Below are 17,667 nucleotides of genomic sequence, written 5' to 3'. Positions count from 1 at the left end.
ATACTGAGTGAAGTAAGTCAGACAGAGAAAGAGAAATATCATATGATGTTGCTTATATGCGAAATCTTAAAAAATGATACAAACGAACTTATTTACAAAACAGAAACAGATTCACATACTTAGAGAATGAACTTATGGTTACCAGGGGGGAAGGGTGGCAGGAGGAATAGTTAAGGAGTTTGGGATTGACATGTACACACTGCTATATTTAAAATGGATAACCAACAAGGACCTACTGTATAGCATAGGGAACTCTGCTTAATATTCTATAACAATCTAATTGGGTAAAAGAATTTGAAAAAGAATAGATACATGTATATGTATAACTGAATCACTTTGCTGTACACCTGAAACTAACACAACATTTTTAATCAACTACATATACTCCAATATAAAATAAAAAGTAAAAAAATAAAATAAAATAAAGACTGTTACAAGAGACAAAGAAGGACACTACAAAATGATCATCGATCAATCCAAGAAGATATAACAATTGTAAATATATATGCACCCAAAATAGGAGCGCCTCAATATATAAGGCAAATATTAACAGACATAAAGGGAGAAATCAACAATAACACAATAATAGTAGGGGACTTTAACACCCCACATACATCAATGGACAGATTATCCAGACAGAAAAATCAAAAAAGAAACACTCACCTTAAATGACACATTAGACCTCATGGACTTAACAGATCTCTATAGAACACTTCATGCAAAAGCAGGAGAATACACAATCTTTTCAAGTTCACGTGGAACATTCTCCAGGATAGATCACATGCTAGGCATAAAACAAGTCTCAACAAGTTTAAGAATACTGAAATCATATCAAGCATTTTTTCTGACCACGGTGCTATGAGACTAGAAATCAACTACAAGAAAAAAACTACAAAAAAACACAAAAATGTGGAGGCTAAGCAATAGGCTACTAAACAACCAATGGGTCACTGAAGAAATCAATGAGGCAATCGAAAATACCTGGAGGCAAATGAAAATGAAAACAATGATCCAAAATCTATGGGACACAGCAAAAGGAGTTCAAAGAGGGAAGTTTACAGCAATACAAGCTTACCTCAGTAAACAAGAAAAATCTCAAATAAACAACCTAACTTTACCTAAAGGCACTAAAAAAAGAAAAAACAAAACCCAAAATTAATAGAAGGAAAAAAATCATAAAGCTTAGAGCAGAAATAAATGAAATATAGAGACTAAAAAACCAAAAGATCAATGAAACTAAGAGCTGGTCTTTGACAAGATGAACAAAATTGATAAACCTTTAGCTAGATTAACCAAGAAAAAAAGATAGGGCCCAAGTGACTAAAATCAGAAAGGAAAGAAGTTACAACAAACATCACCAAAATACAAAGGATCATAAGAGATTACTACAAACAATTATATGCTAAAAATATGGACAACCTAGAAGAAATGGATAAATTCCTAGAAACACACAATCCCTCAAGACTGAATCAGGAAGAAATAAAAAATATGAACAGACCAATTACCAGGAATAAAATTGAATCAGTAATAAACAAACAAAACTCCAAAGAACAGTCCAGGAACAGACAGTTTCACAGGAGAATTCTACCAAGCATTTAGAGAAGAGTTAACGCTTATCCTTCTCAAACTATTCCCCAAAACTGCAGAGGAAGGTACTCATTGTGAGGCCAGCATTACCCTGATACCAAAACCAGGTACCAAAGACACCACAAAAAAACAAAATTGCAATTCTATGATGAACATAGAAGCAAAACTCCTCAACAAAATATTAGCAAACCAAATTCAACAATACATTAAAAGGATCATCCACCATGATCAAGTGGGATGTATTCCAGGGATTCAAGGATGGATCCATATCCACAAATCAATAAGGTGAACACCACATTAACAAACTGAAGAACAAAAACTATATAATTATCTCAACAGATGTAGAAAAGGCTTTTGATAAAATTCAACATCCACTTAGGGCAAAAACTCTCCAGAAAGTAGGTAGAGAGGGAATATCCTCAATATAATAAAGGCCAAATATCACAAACCTACAGCCAACATCATACTCAACAGTGAAAAGCTAAAACCATTTCCTCTAAGATCAGGAACAAGACAAGGATGCCCACTCTCACCACTTTTATTCAACATAGTATTGGAAGCACTAGCTACAGAAATCAGACAAGAAAAAGAAATAAAAGGAATCCAAATTGGAAAGAAAGAAGTAAAACTATCACTGTTTGCAGATGACATAATACTATATATAGAAGACTGTAAAGATGCCACCAAAAAAATCAGAACTAATAAATAAATTCAGTAAAGTTGCAGGATACAAAATTAATATACAGAAATCTGTTGTGCTTCTATACACTAACAATGAACTATCAAAAAGAGAAATTAAGAAAACAATCCCATTTACAATTGCATCAAAAGAATAAATACCTAGGAATAAATCTAACCAAAGAGGTAAAAGACTTGTACTTGGAAAACTGTAAGACATTGATGAAAGAAACTGAAGACAACACAAACAAATGGAAAAATATACCATGCTTATAGATTGGAAGAATGAATATTGTTAAATTGACCACACTCCCCAAGGCAATCTACAGATTCAATGCAATATCTATCAAAATACCAGTGGCACTTCACAGAACTAGTACAAATAATTCTAAAATTTGTATGAAAGCACAAAAGACCCTAAATAGCCAAAACAATCTTGAGAAAGAAGAACAAAACCAGAGGTATCATGCTCCCTTATTCCAAGCCATACTACAAAACTATAGTAATCAAAACAGTATAGTACTGCCACAAAAACAGACACATACATCAGTGGAACTGAATGGAGAGTCCAGAAATGAACCTACATGTATATGAACAATTATTCTACAATAAAGGACACAAGAAAATATGATGGGAAAAGATAGCCTCTTAAATAAATGGTGTTGGGAAAGCTGGACAACTGCATGCAACAAGAATTAAACTGGACTACTTTCCCACACCATATACAAAAATAACCTCAAAATGGATTAATGCCTTAAATGTAAGATCTGAAACCTTAAAACTCCCAGAAGAAAACATAGACAATATGCTATTTGACACTGATCTTATCAATAATTTTTTGGTTATGTCTCCAAAAGCAAGGGAAACAAAGACAAAAATAAATAAAAAACAAATGGGACTACATCAAACTAAAAAGCTTTTGCAAAGCAAAGAAAACTATCAACAAAACAAAAAGGCAGCCTACTGAATAGGAAAATATATTTGCAAACAATATATCTGACAAGGGGTTAATATCCAAAATATAAAGAGAACTCATGCAACTCAACATAAAAAAGCAAATAACCCAATTAAAAAAATGGGCAGAGCACCTGAATAGACATTGTCCCAAAGGAGAGAAACAGATGGCCAACAGACACATGAAAAGATGTTCAACACTATTTATCATCAGGGAAATGCAAATCAAAACCACAATGCAATACCACCTCATACCTGTCAGAATGGCTATCATCAAAAAGATAACAAGTAACATGTAATGGCAAGGATATGGAAAGGGAATCCTCACACCTCATTGGTGGGACTATAAATTGGTGCAGCCACTATGGAAAACAGTATGGAGGTTCCTAAAGAAATTAAAAATAGAACTACCATACAATCCAGCAATTCCACTTCTGGGTATTTATCCAAAGAAAACAAAAACACTGATTTGAAAAGATATATGCACTCCAATGTTTATTGCAGCATTATTTAAAATAGCCAAGGTATGGAAGCAACCTAAGATAGACATAGACAAATGTATAAAGATTGTAATATTACAAAATTATAATGGATTATTCCTCAGCCATAAAAAAATTAAATCTTGTCATTTGCAACAGCATGGATGGACCTAGAAGGTATTATATTAAGTGAAATAAGTTAGAAAGAGAAAGACAAATACTACCTGATCTGACTTATATGTGGAATCTAAAAAACAAAAACAAACAAAACAAAATGAAAACAGAATCATACACACAGAGAACAAACAGGTGGTTGCCAGAAGGAGGGGTGGGGAGGTGAAGTAGGTGTAGAAGATAAGAGGTACAAACCTCCAGTTACATAATATAAGCCACAGGAATATAATATACAGTATAAGGAATATGGTTAGTAATATTGTAAAAAGTTTGTACATGGACAGGTGGTTACTAGAGTTATGGTGATCATTTTAATAATGTATGCAAATGTCAAACTATTATGTAGTAACCTGAAACTAACATAATAGCATACATCAACTATGTTTCAATTTTTAAAAAAAAGTTTTCCAGAAATGAAAATAAAGTGGGGCAAAAACTACTTGTTGCCTACAAAATACCTATTCTTTTCTTCTTTCTCAGTAGCAGAATTCAATTTTGTTGGGACTGTTATATGTTCAGCTAAAACAAAAAACATTTCCCCACCTCCCTTGTGGTTGCTACAGTAATACGACACAGTTCTGGCCTAAGAAATGAAAGCAGTAAAATTTCCTAAAGGAAAAACAGAATCAGTTAGTAGTGCTGCATTCTGCTGAAGCATGGGCACAGTGCTGAGATGCTGGAGGTGGGGGCTCCATTCTACAACCTCAAGTAAATAGAAGGGAAGGGCCATTTGCAACAACATGGATGGATTTGGATCCATGTTATGCTAAGTGAAATAAGTCAGACAGAGAAAGACAATACTGTATGATATCACTTACATGTGGAACCTAAAAAATACAACGAACTAGTGAATATAACAAAAAAGCAACAGATTCACAGATATAGAGAACAAACTAGTAGTTACAAAGGGAAGGGGGAGGGGCAATATAGGGGTACGGGACAAAGAGGTACAAACTGTTATGTATAAAATAAGCTACAAGGACTTATAGATAATCATACTAAGTGAAGTAAGTCAAACAGAGGAAGACAAATATCATATGATATCATTTATGTGTGGAATCTAAAAAAAATGATACAAATGAACTTATTTACAAAACAGAAACAGACTCATAGACTTTGAAAACAAACTTATGGTCACCAAAGGGGAAAGGAAGGGGAGGGATAAATTAGGAGGTTGAGGTTAACATATACACACTACTGTATATAAAATAATCAACAAGGACCTACTGTATCTGGAACTCTACTCAATATTCTGCAATAACCTAAATGGGAAAAGAATCTGAAAAAGAATAGATACATGTAGACGTATAACTGAATCACTTTGCTGTACACCTGAAACTAACACAAAATTGTAAATCAACTGTACTCCAATATACATTTTTTTTTAAATTTTGGGACTTACCTGGTGGTGCAGTGGTTAAGAATCCGCCTGCCAATGCAGGGGACACGGGTTCAAGCCCTGGTCCGGGAAGATCCCACATGCCGCGGAGCAACTAAGCCCGTGCGCCACAACTACTGAGTCTGCACTCTAGGACCTGCGAGCCACAACTACTGAGCCCCCATGCCACAACTACTGAAGCCTGCGTGCCTAGAGCCCGTGCTCTGCAACAAGAGAAGCCACCGCAATGAGAAGTCCATGCACCACAGCAAGGAGTAGCCCCTGCTCACCACAACTAGAGAAAGCCCATGAGCAGCAACAAAGACCCAATGCAGCCAAAAATTAAATAAATTTATTTAAAAAATTTTTTAATGAAAAAATAAAATAAGCTACAAGGATACAACATAGGGAATATATAAATGGAGTATAACCCTTAAAAATTGTGAATCACTATATTGTACAGCTGTAACTTATATAATATTATACATCATCTATATTTAAATTTTAAAAAATAGTAGGGAAGGGCCAAGAGAAGCTCTGTCAGGACCTCCAGGAAGCAGACACTGAATCAGAGTTAGGAGTGCAACTCTGGCATTATTGGGAGGGTAAAGATCAAAAGTGGTGTTGGAGAGGGGTACGGGATTGGGCCACAAAGGCCTTCAGATTTTCTGACTTGAAAATCTGACCACACTTATGAGAGGAAAGGGGGAAGAAGGCAGTATTGAATAAGAGGAGCCTTGAATTAAGGTGGAAATCTTACAAAATTTCAGCAAAGCCAACAGGAACCTCCAGAGCAGAGACTGTCCATTTGATGAATCCTATATCAGAGAGAATGGCCATGCCCAAGTGTCTTCTGCTATGCTCAGTCATTACTTGGGAGCTGCCTGGGAAAAGTGTGGCCCTGCATCAAAAGCTGAGGCAGATCCTGAAAGCGCTGCATTTGGAGTCTCTCAAGATGGCAAATTCTTCCTTGAAGGAAGCTCTAAGCAGTAGACCTGCATGGCCACCACCACAGTGAAGGTCTCAGCCCTGACATCGTTAAGCTGGGATTACTGCCGGCAACTCCCCATTTCTGGCTTCTCATTGTGTCAGGAAAATGAAACCGCTAATTTATTTAGTCCTGTGTTTGGGGGTTTCAGTTCTCTGTGTTTCTATAAATTATCAACTCAGATTCCACTGGGCGAGTCTCTAGTTAACAGTAAATTAGGTGCCTGGGGAGATACATTCACCACCGTTTCAGGCTATGAGAGCTCTAGTCAATGAAACAACAGCCTGGGCGCAATGCTGTCACCAGGCAAATATGAGCACCAGTTTCCCAGGAGAATTTTAGTGACAACAACTTGAAAAATTGTTTGCAAAAAACAATTTTAAAACAATAATAGGCTTAACGAGTGTCTGTTTTGGGGGCTGATGTTTGGGCATTAGTGTAAGAATTTTCAGATACTACTCACATCAAAGAAATTACTGTTTTCTTACTTCTGGATTCTTAACTGCATTGTCAGTGCTTGAAGTGCTAGAAGTTTGACTTCCAGATAGCCTTAGGAAGCACACTTTTATCTCTCTGGCCTTCAAATTCCTCTTTACAAAATGAGGAGGTTGATTATGTACCACTGCAAGTGTTTAAAACAAAGGGGATGGAAGGCACAGAATGGGTAACACAGGTGATGGAGAAGCTGAGAGTCGAACAGGTGATGATGTTATAACCCAGATATTAGCAACAACAGGAAGCCAATACCACCTTAAGGGTGGAGAACAAAGAGAAGAGGTGGTACTGCTGGAACTCAGGACAGTCCATCAGCCAACAAAGCCTGAAGCACAGAGAGCCTGTACAGTGGGAGCTGGAGCCACGTGATAAATTCACCTGCTGCCAGAGCATCAGCCCAAGGCAGAGGGAGGACGGAAAATACCCTGGCTTCTCCCAACCTCCCTTGGGGCTCTCACCAGTGCCTCCACTGGCTAAAGTCAGTGAGAAGCTAGCAAACACAAGACTTTGGTAAACCACAGCCTTCATGGGTCAGCCCCTCCGTGATAGAGAACACAGAAGCAGCAGAACAAAAAAAAAAAAAAAGGAACTCAGGCAGAGCAGGTCCAAGACCATCATAGTCTAGATCAAAGGCATCTACATTTTTTCAGAAGTAGGTCACAAGAAAATAACATAATTGGGAAGACTGTTTGAACTGTTGATAGTGGTAGGTAGAGAAGATCAATGATTATCATATAAACATGGAACTTTACTCAGAAATAAGGCAAATGTATACCAAGGCATTATTCATACTCATGATCTCTTGATTCATCAAATGGGTCTGGTGTAACTAGCTGAATAGTTCAAAATTATATAAGTAATAAAACTCATTTCCATCATATCTGCTAACAGGATTCCTGTTAGCTGCCACCCATTCAGCATGAGCTAATTTGTGTGTGTGATTTTGTTTGGTCATGTTTTTTAAGGTAACCAGAAGCTCCAGGCAGCCAGCACCCAGAGCAGGGGGTAGCTGTGCTGCTCTGAGGACCTCTTACTGGATGCTGGGCCAAGACACCACAATTCCTCCTAATTTAATAGTCCCTATTTCTCCAGGGTAAGAGCACCTTCCACTGAGGAAAGGCTCCCAAAAGCTTTAAGGAGGTGGTGCATCTGTCACATGGTCATGCCAACACTGTCAGCCTCCACCAGGCCAAGGGGTACTGACTCTTGCCTAGGAAGTTCTTTAAGCCTAGTTCTTATAGTCACACAAATGATTCATAAGGGAGCTCAGAACTGCTGAGAACTTCCTGGAGCCATAAACACTTACCCATCTCTAGATCTTTGGGGCACCAAACTTCTAAAATGAAATCTTTGGATGTCAAATAAAGCTAAGCCAAAAGTGAAACTCTTCAACCCCATCATCCTGGTTTGTTCTCTAGAGTAGGGGTCCCCAACTGGTCCGCGGCCTGTCAGGAACTGAGCCGTACAGCAGGAGGTGAGCAGCGAGCAAGCAAAGCTTCATCTGCCACTCCCCATCGCTCGCGTTACTGCCTGAACCATTCCTGCCCACCCCCCTGCCACCGGTCTGTAGAAAAATTGTCTTCCACCAAACTGGTCCCTGGTGCCAAAATGGTTGGGACCGCTGCTCTAAAAGCCTGCTGGGCACTGCATGTCAGCCAACTATGCTGAAGGCACACAGTTGAAGCCTAGCACTTCTGTGTTTCATGAGCAGCATTTTAACGTCCCCCCAAAAAGGTTATGAGTTAAAAATGACCAACATAATCACGAGCTTGTGTTTTTCTCTATTCGCTTAAGGAAAGGGTATAATTCCATAACTACAAAGCCCCTGTTACCATCCTTCAGATCCTCCTCCTCTGAATCCAGAGTTCCAGCCAAGGGTGACAGTAACTTCGGTTCCAGGAGGGCAATGCGATGGCTGAGTAGAGAGCATCACGTTTCAGCCTTAGCTCAATAAAGCCAACCCAGCAAAAACAGAAGTGCTTAACAGTGAGGTAACAGACAAACAAAATTTTCTTTGTGGCTTAAAAACTATACTCCCGGAGACGGCTTAAAGATGGCGGAAGAGTAAGACGCGGAGATCTCCTTCCTCCTCACAGAGACATCAGAAATACATCTACACGTGGAACTTCTCCTATAGAACACCCACCGAACGCTGGCAGAAGACCTCAGACCTCCAAAAAGGCAAGAAACTCCCCACATATCTGGGTCGGGCAAAAGAAAAAAGAATAAACAGGGACAAAAGAATAGGGACGGGACCTACGCCAGTGGGCGGGAGCCGTGAAGGAGGAAAGACTCCCACACACTAGAGGCCCCTTCGCGGGCGGAGACTGCGGGCGCCGGAGGCGGAAGCTCCGGAGCCGCGGAGGACAGCTCAGCCACAGGGGTGCGGAGGGCAAAGCGGAGAGATTCCCGCAGAGGATCGGTGCCGACCGGCACTCACCAGCCCGAGAGGCTTGTCTGCTCGCCCGCCGGGGCGGGCGGGGCCGGGAGCTGAGGCTCGGGCTTCAGTCGGATCCCAGGGAAAGGTCTGGAGTTGGCAGAGTGAAGACAGCTTGAAGGGGGCTAGTGCGCCACGGCTGGCCGGGAGGGAGTTCGGGAGAAGCCTGGAGCTGCCGAAGAGGCAAGAGACATTTTCCTCCCTCTTTGCTGCCTGGGCGCGAGGAGAGGGGATTAAGTGCGCCGCTTAAAGGAGCCCCAGAAGCGGGCGCGGAGCTGCCGAAGAGACAAGAGACTTTTTCTTGCCTCTTTGCTTCCTCGGGTGTGAGGTGAGGGGATTAAGAGCACCGCGTAGAGGAACTCCAGAAACGGGCGCGAGCCGCGGCTGTCGGCACGGACAGTAGAGACGGGTGTCGGACGCTAAGGTTGCTGCTGCCACCACCAAGAGGCCTGTGTGTGAGCACAGGTCACTCTCCACACCGGCCCTCCCGGGAGCCCGTGCAGTCCGCCACTGCTGGGATCCCGGGATCCAGGGACAGCTTCCCTGGGAGAACGCACGGCGCGCCTTGGGCCTGTGCAGCGTCACGTCGGCCTCTGCCGCCGCGGACACGCCCCGCCCCCGTGCCACTCCCTCCCCCCAGTCTGAGTGAGCTGGAGCCCCCGAATCAACTGCTCCTTTAACATCGTCCTGTCTGAGCGAAGGGCAGTCGCCCTCGGACAACCTACACGCAGAGGAGGGACCAAGTCCAAAGCTGAACCCCAGGAGCTGTGCGAACAGAGAGGAGAGGGGGAGGTCTCTCCCAGCAGCCTCAGAAGCGGCGGATTAAAGCTCCACAATCAACTTTAAGTGCCCTGCATCCGTTGAAAACCTGAATAGACAACGAATCATCCCAAGTTGAGGAGGTGGACTTTGGGAACAAGATATACTATTATTTTCCCCTTTTTTTTTCTTTTTGTGAGTGTGTATGTGTGTGCTGCTGTGTGAGATTTTGTCTGTATAGCTTTGCTTTCACCATTTGTCCTAGGGTTAGACCGACCCATTTTTCTGTTTTTTTTTTTTTTAATGGAAATTTTTCTTCTTAATAATTATTTTTTATTTTAATAACTATACTTTATACTACTCTGTCTTCTCCCTTTCTTTCTCCCTTTCTTCCTTCCTTTCTTCCCTCCTCCCCTCCTTTCTTCCTTCCTTCCCCCTTCTTTCCTCCCTTCCTCTCTTCCTTTCTCCCTTTCTTCCTCTGCACCTTCCTTCCTTCCTTTCTTGCTTCCTTCCTTCATTTCTTCCTTCCTTTCTTCCTTCCTTCCCTCCCTCCCTCCTTCCTTCCTTTTCTTTCCTTTCTATTTATTCTACCTTTTATTTTGAGCCGTGTGGATTAAAGGTTCTTGACGCCCCAGCCAGGCACCAGGGCGGTGTCCCTGAGGTGGGAGAACCAACCTCAAGACACTAGTCCACAAGAGACCTCCCAGCTCCACGTAATATCAGACGGCGAAAATCTCCCAGAGATCTCCATCTCAACACCAAGACCCAGCTTCACTCAAGGACCAGCAAAGAACAGTGCTGGACACCCTATCCCCAACAAAGAGCAAGACAGGTCTACAGCCCCATCCATTAGCAGAGAGGCTGCCTAAAATCATAATAAGGTTACCAACATCCCCAAACACACCACCAGACGAGGACCTGCCCACCAGAAAGACAAGATCCAGCCTCATCCACCAGAACAGAGGCACTAGTCCCCCCAACCAGGGAATCTACTCAACCCACTGAACCAACCTTAGCCACTGGGGACAGCCACCAAAAACAACAGGAACTACGAACCTGCAGCGTGCAAAAAGGAGACCCCAAACACAGTAAGATAAGCGAAATGAGGAGACAGAAAAACACACAACAGATGAAGGAGCAAGATAAAAACACACCAGACCTAACAGATGAAGAGGTAATAGCCAATCTACCTGAAAGAGAATTTAGAATAATGATGGTGAATATGATGCAAAATCTTGGAAATAGAATAGACAATTTGCAAGAAACAGTTAACAGGGACCTAGAAGAAATAAAGAGGAAGCAAGAAACGATGAGCAACATAATAAATGAAATGAAAAATACTCTAGATGGGATCAATAGCAGAATAACTGAGGCAGAAGGACGGATAAGTGACCTGGAAGATAAATTAGTGGAAATAACTACTGCAGAGCAGAAGAAAGAAAAAAGAATGAAAGGAACTGAGGACAGTCTCAGAGACCTCTGGGACAACATTAAACGCACCAACATTCGAATTATAGGGGTCCCAGAAGAAGAAGAGAAAAAGAAAGAGACTGAGAAAATATTTGAAGAGATTATACTTGAAAACTTCCCTAATATAGGAAAGGAAATAGTCAATCAAGTCCAGGAAGCACAGAGAGTTCCATACAGGATAAACCCAAAGAGAAACACGCCAAGACACATAATAATCAAACTGTCAAAAATTAAATACAAAGAAAACATATTAAAAGCATCAAGGGAAAAACAACAAATAACACACAAGGGAATCCCCATAAGGTTAACATCTGATCTTTCAGCAGAAACTCTACAAGCCAGAAGGGAGTGGCAGGACATATTTAAAGTGATGAAGGAAAAAAACCTACAACCAAGATTACTCTACCCAGCAAGGATCTCATTCAGATTTGATGGAGAAATTAAAACCTTTACAGACAAGCAAAAGCTGAGAGAGTTCAGCACCACCAAACCAGCTCTACAACAAATCCTAAAGGAACTTTTCTAGGCAAGAAACACAAGAGAAGGAAAAGACCTACAAGAACAACCCGAAACAATTAAGTAAATGGTAATAGGAACATACATATCGATAATTACCTTAAATGTAAATGGATTAAATGCTCCCACCAAAAGACACAGACTGGCTGAATGGATACAAAAACAAGACCCATACATATGCTGTCTACAAGAGACCCACTTCAGACCTAGGGACACATACAGACTGAAAGTAAGGGGATGGAAAAAGATATTCCATGCAAATGGAAATCAGAAGAAAGCTGGAGTAGCAATTCTCATATCAGACAAAATAGACTTTAAAATAAAGACTATTACAAGAGACAAAGAAGGACACTACATAATGATCAAGGGATCGATCCATGAAGAAGATATAACAATTGTAAATATTTATGCACCCAACATAGGAACACCTCAATACATAAGGCAAATACTAACAGCCTTAAAAGGGGAAATCGACAGTAACACAATTATAATGGGGGACTTTAACACCCCACTTTCACCAATGGACAAATCATCCAAAATGAAAATAAATAAGGAAACACAAGCTTTAAATGATACATTACACAATATGGACTTAATTGATATTTATAGGACATTCCATCCAAAAACAACAGAATACACATTTTTCTCAAGTGCTCATGGAACATTCTCCAGGATTGATCATATATTGGGTCACAAATCTAGCCTTGGCAAATTTAAGAAAATTGAAATTGTATCAAGTATCTTTTCCGACCACAACGCTATGAGACTAGATATCAATTATAGGAAAAGATCTGTAAAAAATACAAACACATGGAGGCTAAACAATACACTACTTAATAACGAAGTGATCTTTGAAGAAATCAAAGAGGAAATCAAAAAATACTTAGAAACAAATGACAATGGAGACACAACGACCCAAAACCTATGGGATACAGCAAAAGCAGTTCTAAGAGGCAAGTTTATAGCAATACAATCATACCTTAAGAAACAGGAAACATCTCGAATAAACAACCTAACTTTGCACTTAAAGCAATTAGAGAAAGAAGAACAAAAAAACCCCCAAATTTAGCAGAAGGAAAAAAATCATAAAGATCAGATCAGAAATAAATGAAAAAGAAGTGAAGGAAACAATAGCAAAGATCAATAAAACTAAAAGCTGGTTCTTTGAGAAGATAAATAAAATTGATAAACCATTAGCCAGACTCATCAAGAATAAAAGGGAGAAGACTCAAATCAATAGAATTAGAAATGAAAAAGGAGATGTAACAACTGACACTGCAGAAATACAAAAGATTATTAGAGATTACTACAAGCAACTGTATGCCAATAAAATGGACAACCTGGAAGAAATGGACAAATTCTTAGAAATGCACAACCTGCCGAGACTGAACCAGGAAGAAATAGAAAATATGAACAGACCAATCACAAGCACTGAAATTGAAACTGTGATTTAAAATCTTCCAGCAAACAAAAGCCCAGGACCAGATGGCTTCACAGGCGAATTCTATCAAACATTTAGAGAAGAGCTAACACCTATCCTTCTCAAACTCTTCCAACAGATAGCAGAGGGAGGAACACTCCCAAACTCATTCTATGAGGCCAACATCACCCTGATACCAAAACCAGACAAAGACGTCACAAAGAAAGAAAACTACAGGCCAATATCACTGATGAACATAGATGCAAAAATCCTCAACAAAATATTAGCAAACAGAATCCAACAACACATTAAAAGGATCATACACCATGATCAAGTGGGGTTTATCCCAGGAATGCAAGGATTCTTCAATATACGCAAATCAATCAACGTGATACACCATATCAACAAACTGAAGGAGAAAAACCATATGATCATCTCAATAGATGCAGAGAAAGCTTTTGACAAGATTCAACACTCATTTATGATAAAAACCTTGCAGAAAGTAGGCATACAGGGAACTTTCCTCAACATAATAAAGGCCATATATGACAAACCCACAGCTAGCATCGTTCTCAATGGTGAAAAACTGAAACCATTTCCACTAAGATCAGGAACAAGACAAGGTTGCCCACTCTCACCACTCTTATTCAACATAGTTTTGGAAGTTCTAGCCACAGCAATCAGAGAAGAAAAAGAAATAAAAGGAATCCAAATAGGAAAAGAAGAAGTAAAGCTGTCACTGTTTGCAGATGACATGATACTATACATAGAGAATCCTAAGGATGCTACCAGAAAACTACTAGTGCTAATCAATGAATTTGGTAAAGTTGCAGGATACAAAATTAATGCACAGAAATCTCTGGCATTCTTATACACTAATGATGAAAAATCCGAGAGTGAAATTAAGAAAACACTCCCATTTACCATTGCAACAAAAAGAATAAAATATCTAGGAATAAACCTACCTAAGGAGAGAAAAGACTTGTATGCAGAAAACTATAAGACACTGATGAAAGAAATTAAAGATGATACAAATAGGTGGAGAAATATACCATGTTCTTGGATTGGAAGAATCAACATTGTGAAAATGACTATACTACCCAAAGCAATCTACTGATTCAATGCAATCCCTATCAAATTACCACTGGCATTTTTTACAGAACTAGAACAAAAAATTTCACAATTTGTATGGAAACACAAAAGACCCCGAATAGCCAAAGCAATCTTGAGAACGAGAAATGGAGCTGGAGGAATTAGGCTCCCTGACTTCAGACTCTACTACAAGGCTACAGTAATCAAGACAATATGGTACTGGCACAAAAACAGAAATATAGATCAATGGAACAGGATAGAGAGCCCAGAGATAAACCCACACACATATGGTCACCTTATCTTTGATAAAGGAGGGAAGGATATACAGTGGAGAAAAGACAGCCTCTTCAATAAGTGGTGCTGGGAAAACTGGACAGCTACCTGTAAAAGTATGAAATTAGAACAATCCCTAATACCACACACAAAAATAAACTCAAAATGGGTTAAAGACCTAAATGTAAGGCCAGACACTATCAAACTCTTAGAGGAAAACATAGGCAGAACACTATACGACATAAATCACAGCAAGATCCTTTTTGACCCATCTCCTAGAGAATTGGAAATAAAAACACAAATAAACAAATGGGACCTAATGAAACTTAAAAGCTTTTGCACAGCAAAGGATACCATAAACAAGACCAAAAGACAACCCTCAGAATGGGAGAAAATATTTGCAAATGAAGCAACTGACAAAGGATTAATTTCCAAAATTTATAAGCAACTCATGCAGCTCAATAACAAAAAAACAAACAACCCAATCCAAAAATGGGCAGAAGAACTAAATAGACATTTCTCCAAAGACGATATACAGATTGCTAACAAACACATGAAAGAATGCTCAACCTCATTAATCATTAGAGAAATGCAAATCAAAACTACAATGAGATATCATCTCACACCGGTCAGATTGGCCATCATCAAAAACTCTAGAAACAATAAATGCTGGAGAGGGTGTGAAGAAAAGGGAACCCTCTTGCACTGCTGGTGGGAATGTAAATTGATACAGCCGCTATGGAGAACAGTATGGAGGTTCCTTAAAAAACTACAAATAGAACTACCATATGACCCAGCAATCCCACTACTGGGCATATACCCTGAGAAAACCATAATTCAGAAAGACTCATGTACCAAAATGTTCATTGCAGCTCTATTTATAATAGCCAGGACATGGAAGCAACCTAAGTGTCCATCAACAGATGAATGGATAAAGAAGATGTGGCACATATATACAATGGAATATTACTCAGCCATAAAAAGAAATGAAACTGAGTTATTTATAATGAGGTGGATGGACCTGGAGTCTGTCATACAGAGTGAAGTAAGTCAGAAGGAGAAAAACAAATACCGTATGCTAACACATATATATGGACTCTAAGGGAAAAAAATGTCATGAATAGATTAGTGGTAGGACAGGAATAAAACACAGACTTACTCGAGCATGGACTTGAGGATATGGGGAGGGGGAAGGGTGGGCTGTGACGAAGTGAGAGAGTGGCAGGGACATATATACACTATCAAATGTAAATTAGATAGCTAGTGGGAAGCTGCTGCATAGCACAGGGAGATCACCTCTGTGCTTTGTGACCACCTAGAGGGGTGGGATAGGGAGGGTGGGAGAGAGGGTGATGCAAGAGGGAAGAGATATGGGAACATACGTATATGTATAACGGATTCAGTTTGTTGTAAAGGAAAAACTAACACACTATTGTAAAACAATTATACTCCAATAAAGATGTGAAAAAAAAAAAAAACCTATACTCCCATGCACCCCATTTTAAGAATTTAGGAAAGAGTGAAGCAACCTAAGTGTCCATAGACAGATGAATGGATAAAGAAATGTGGTACATATATACAATGTACAATAGAATATTACTCAGCCATAAAGAAGAATGAAATAATGCCATTTGCAGCCACATGGATGGACCTAGAGATTATCATACTAAGTGAAGCAAGCCAGAGAGGGAAAGACAAATATCATATGATATCACTTATATGTGCCATCTAAAAAGAAAGATACAAATCAACTTATTGATAAAATAGAAATAGACCCACAGACATAGAAAGCAAACTTATGGTTACCAAACGGGATGGGGGGGATAAATTAGGAGTCTGGGATTAACATGTACACATTACTATATATAAAATAGATAGCGGATTCCCTGGTGGCTCAGTGGTTAGGAATCTGCCTGCCAATGCAGGGGACACGGGTTCGAGCCCTGGTATGGGAAGATCCCACATGCTGTGGAGCAACAAAACCTGTGCGCCACAACTACTGAGCCTGCACTCTAGAGCCTGCGAGCCACAACTACTGACCCCGCATGCCACAAATACTGAAGCCCACGTGCCTAGAGCCCATGCTCTGCAACAAGAGAAGCCACTGCAATAAGAAGCCCATGCACCACAACAAAGAGTAGCCCCCACTCCCCACAACTAGAGAAAGGCTGGGCGCAGCAACGAAGACCCAATGCACCCAAAAATAAATTGTTTTAAAAATAAACGAAAATTTAAAAAATAGATAACCAACAAGGACCTACTGTACAGCACAGGGAGCTATACTCAATATTTTGTAATAACCTATAAGGGAAAAGAATCTGAAAAAATAGAGAGGTGAATCACTCAGCCTGAAACTAACACAACATTGTAAATCAACTTTACTTCAATTTTTAAAAAAAAAGAATTTAGGAAGGAGTAAATATGGCTAACTGTCAGGTTAAGGAAAGAAATCCATGAAACTAGGTGGGAAAATTTATCTGAGAAGGAAATTTTTTAAAGGAAGGTATTTAAGGCAATATAAAGGTTTATCTTGTTTACATTTAACATTTAATGGTTGGAAGGTTAAAGTTTGGGAACAAGAATTGCTGCTATTCGCCTAGACGCAAATGATTATATTTTAAAGAACTTTACCCTCTCACAGGTCTTTGAGGAGACCTGTCATAACGTCAAGCCCTGATCTTTTTCTTGAAAGGAGGCAAGAGACATAAGAATTAACTCTATAGAATGGCACTGTGTCACAGTGCTCTCAGGGCATCGAAAAAGAAGGAAAGAGCAGACAGCAAGTCTGAAAAGGACAGAGGGGAAAGGGCATCTCAGATTTCAAGATAAGTTCACTTGACAGAAAAACAGGATGTAGACTCTGTGATGAGGGGACTTCATTACCTCTATTACAGGCTGGGGTCCTGCAGTTGATTCCCCTCTCCCTCTCTCTGCCACCCCCCTCTCTGCCCTTATGCCCTTCTGCCA

This window comes from Kogia breviceps, chromosome 4 (genome assembly GCF_026419965.1).
Source record: "Kogia breviceps isolate mKogBre1 chromosome 4, mKogBre1 haplotype 1, whole genome shotgun sequence".
NCBI lineage: Eukaryota > Metazoa > Chordata > Mammalia > Artiodactyla > Physeteridae > Kogia > Kogia breviceps.
The sequence above is the reverse complement of the archived record's forward strand: the minus strand, read 5'-3'. Positions refer to the sequence as shown.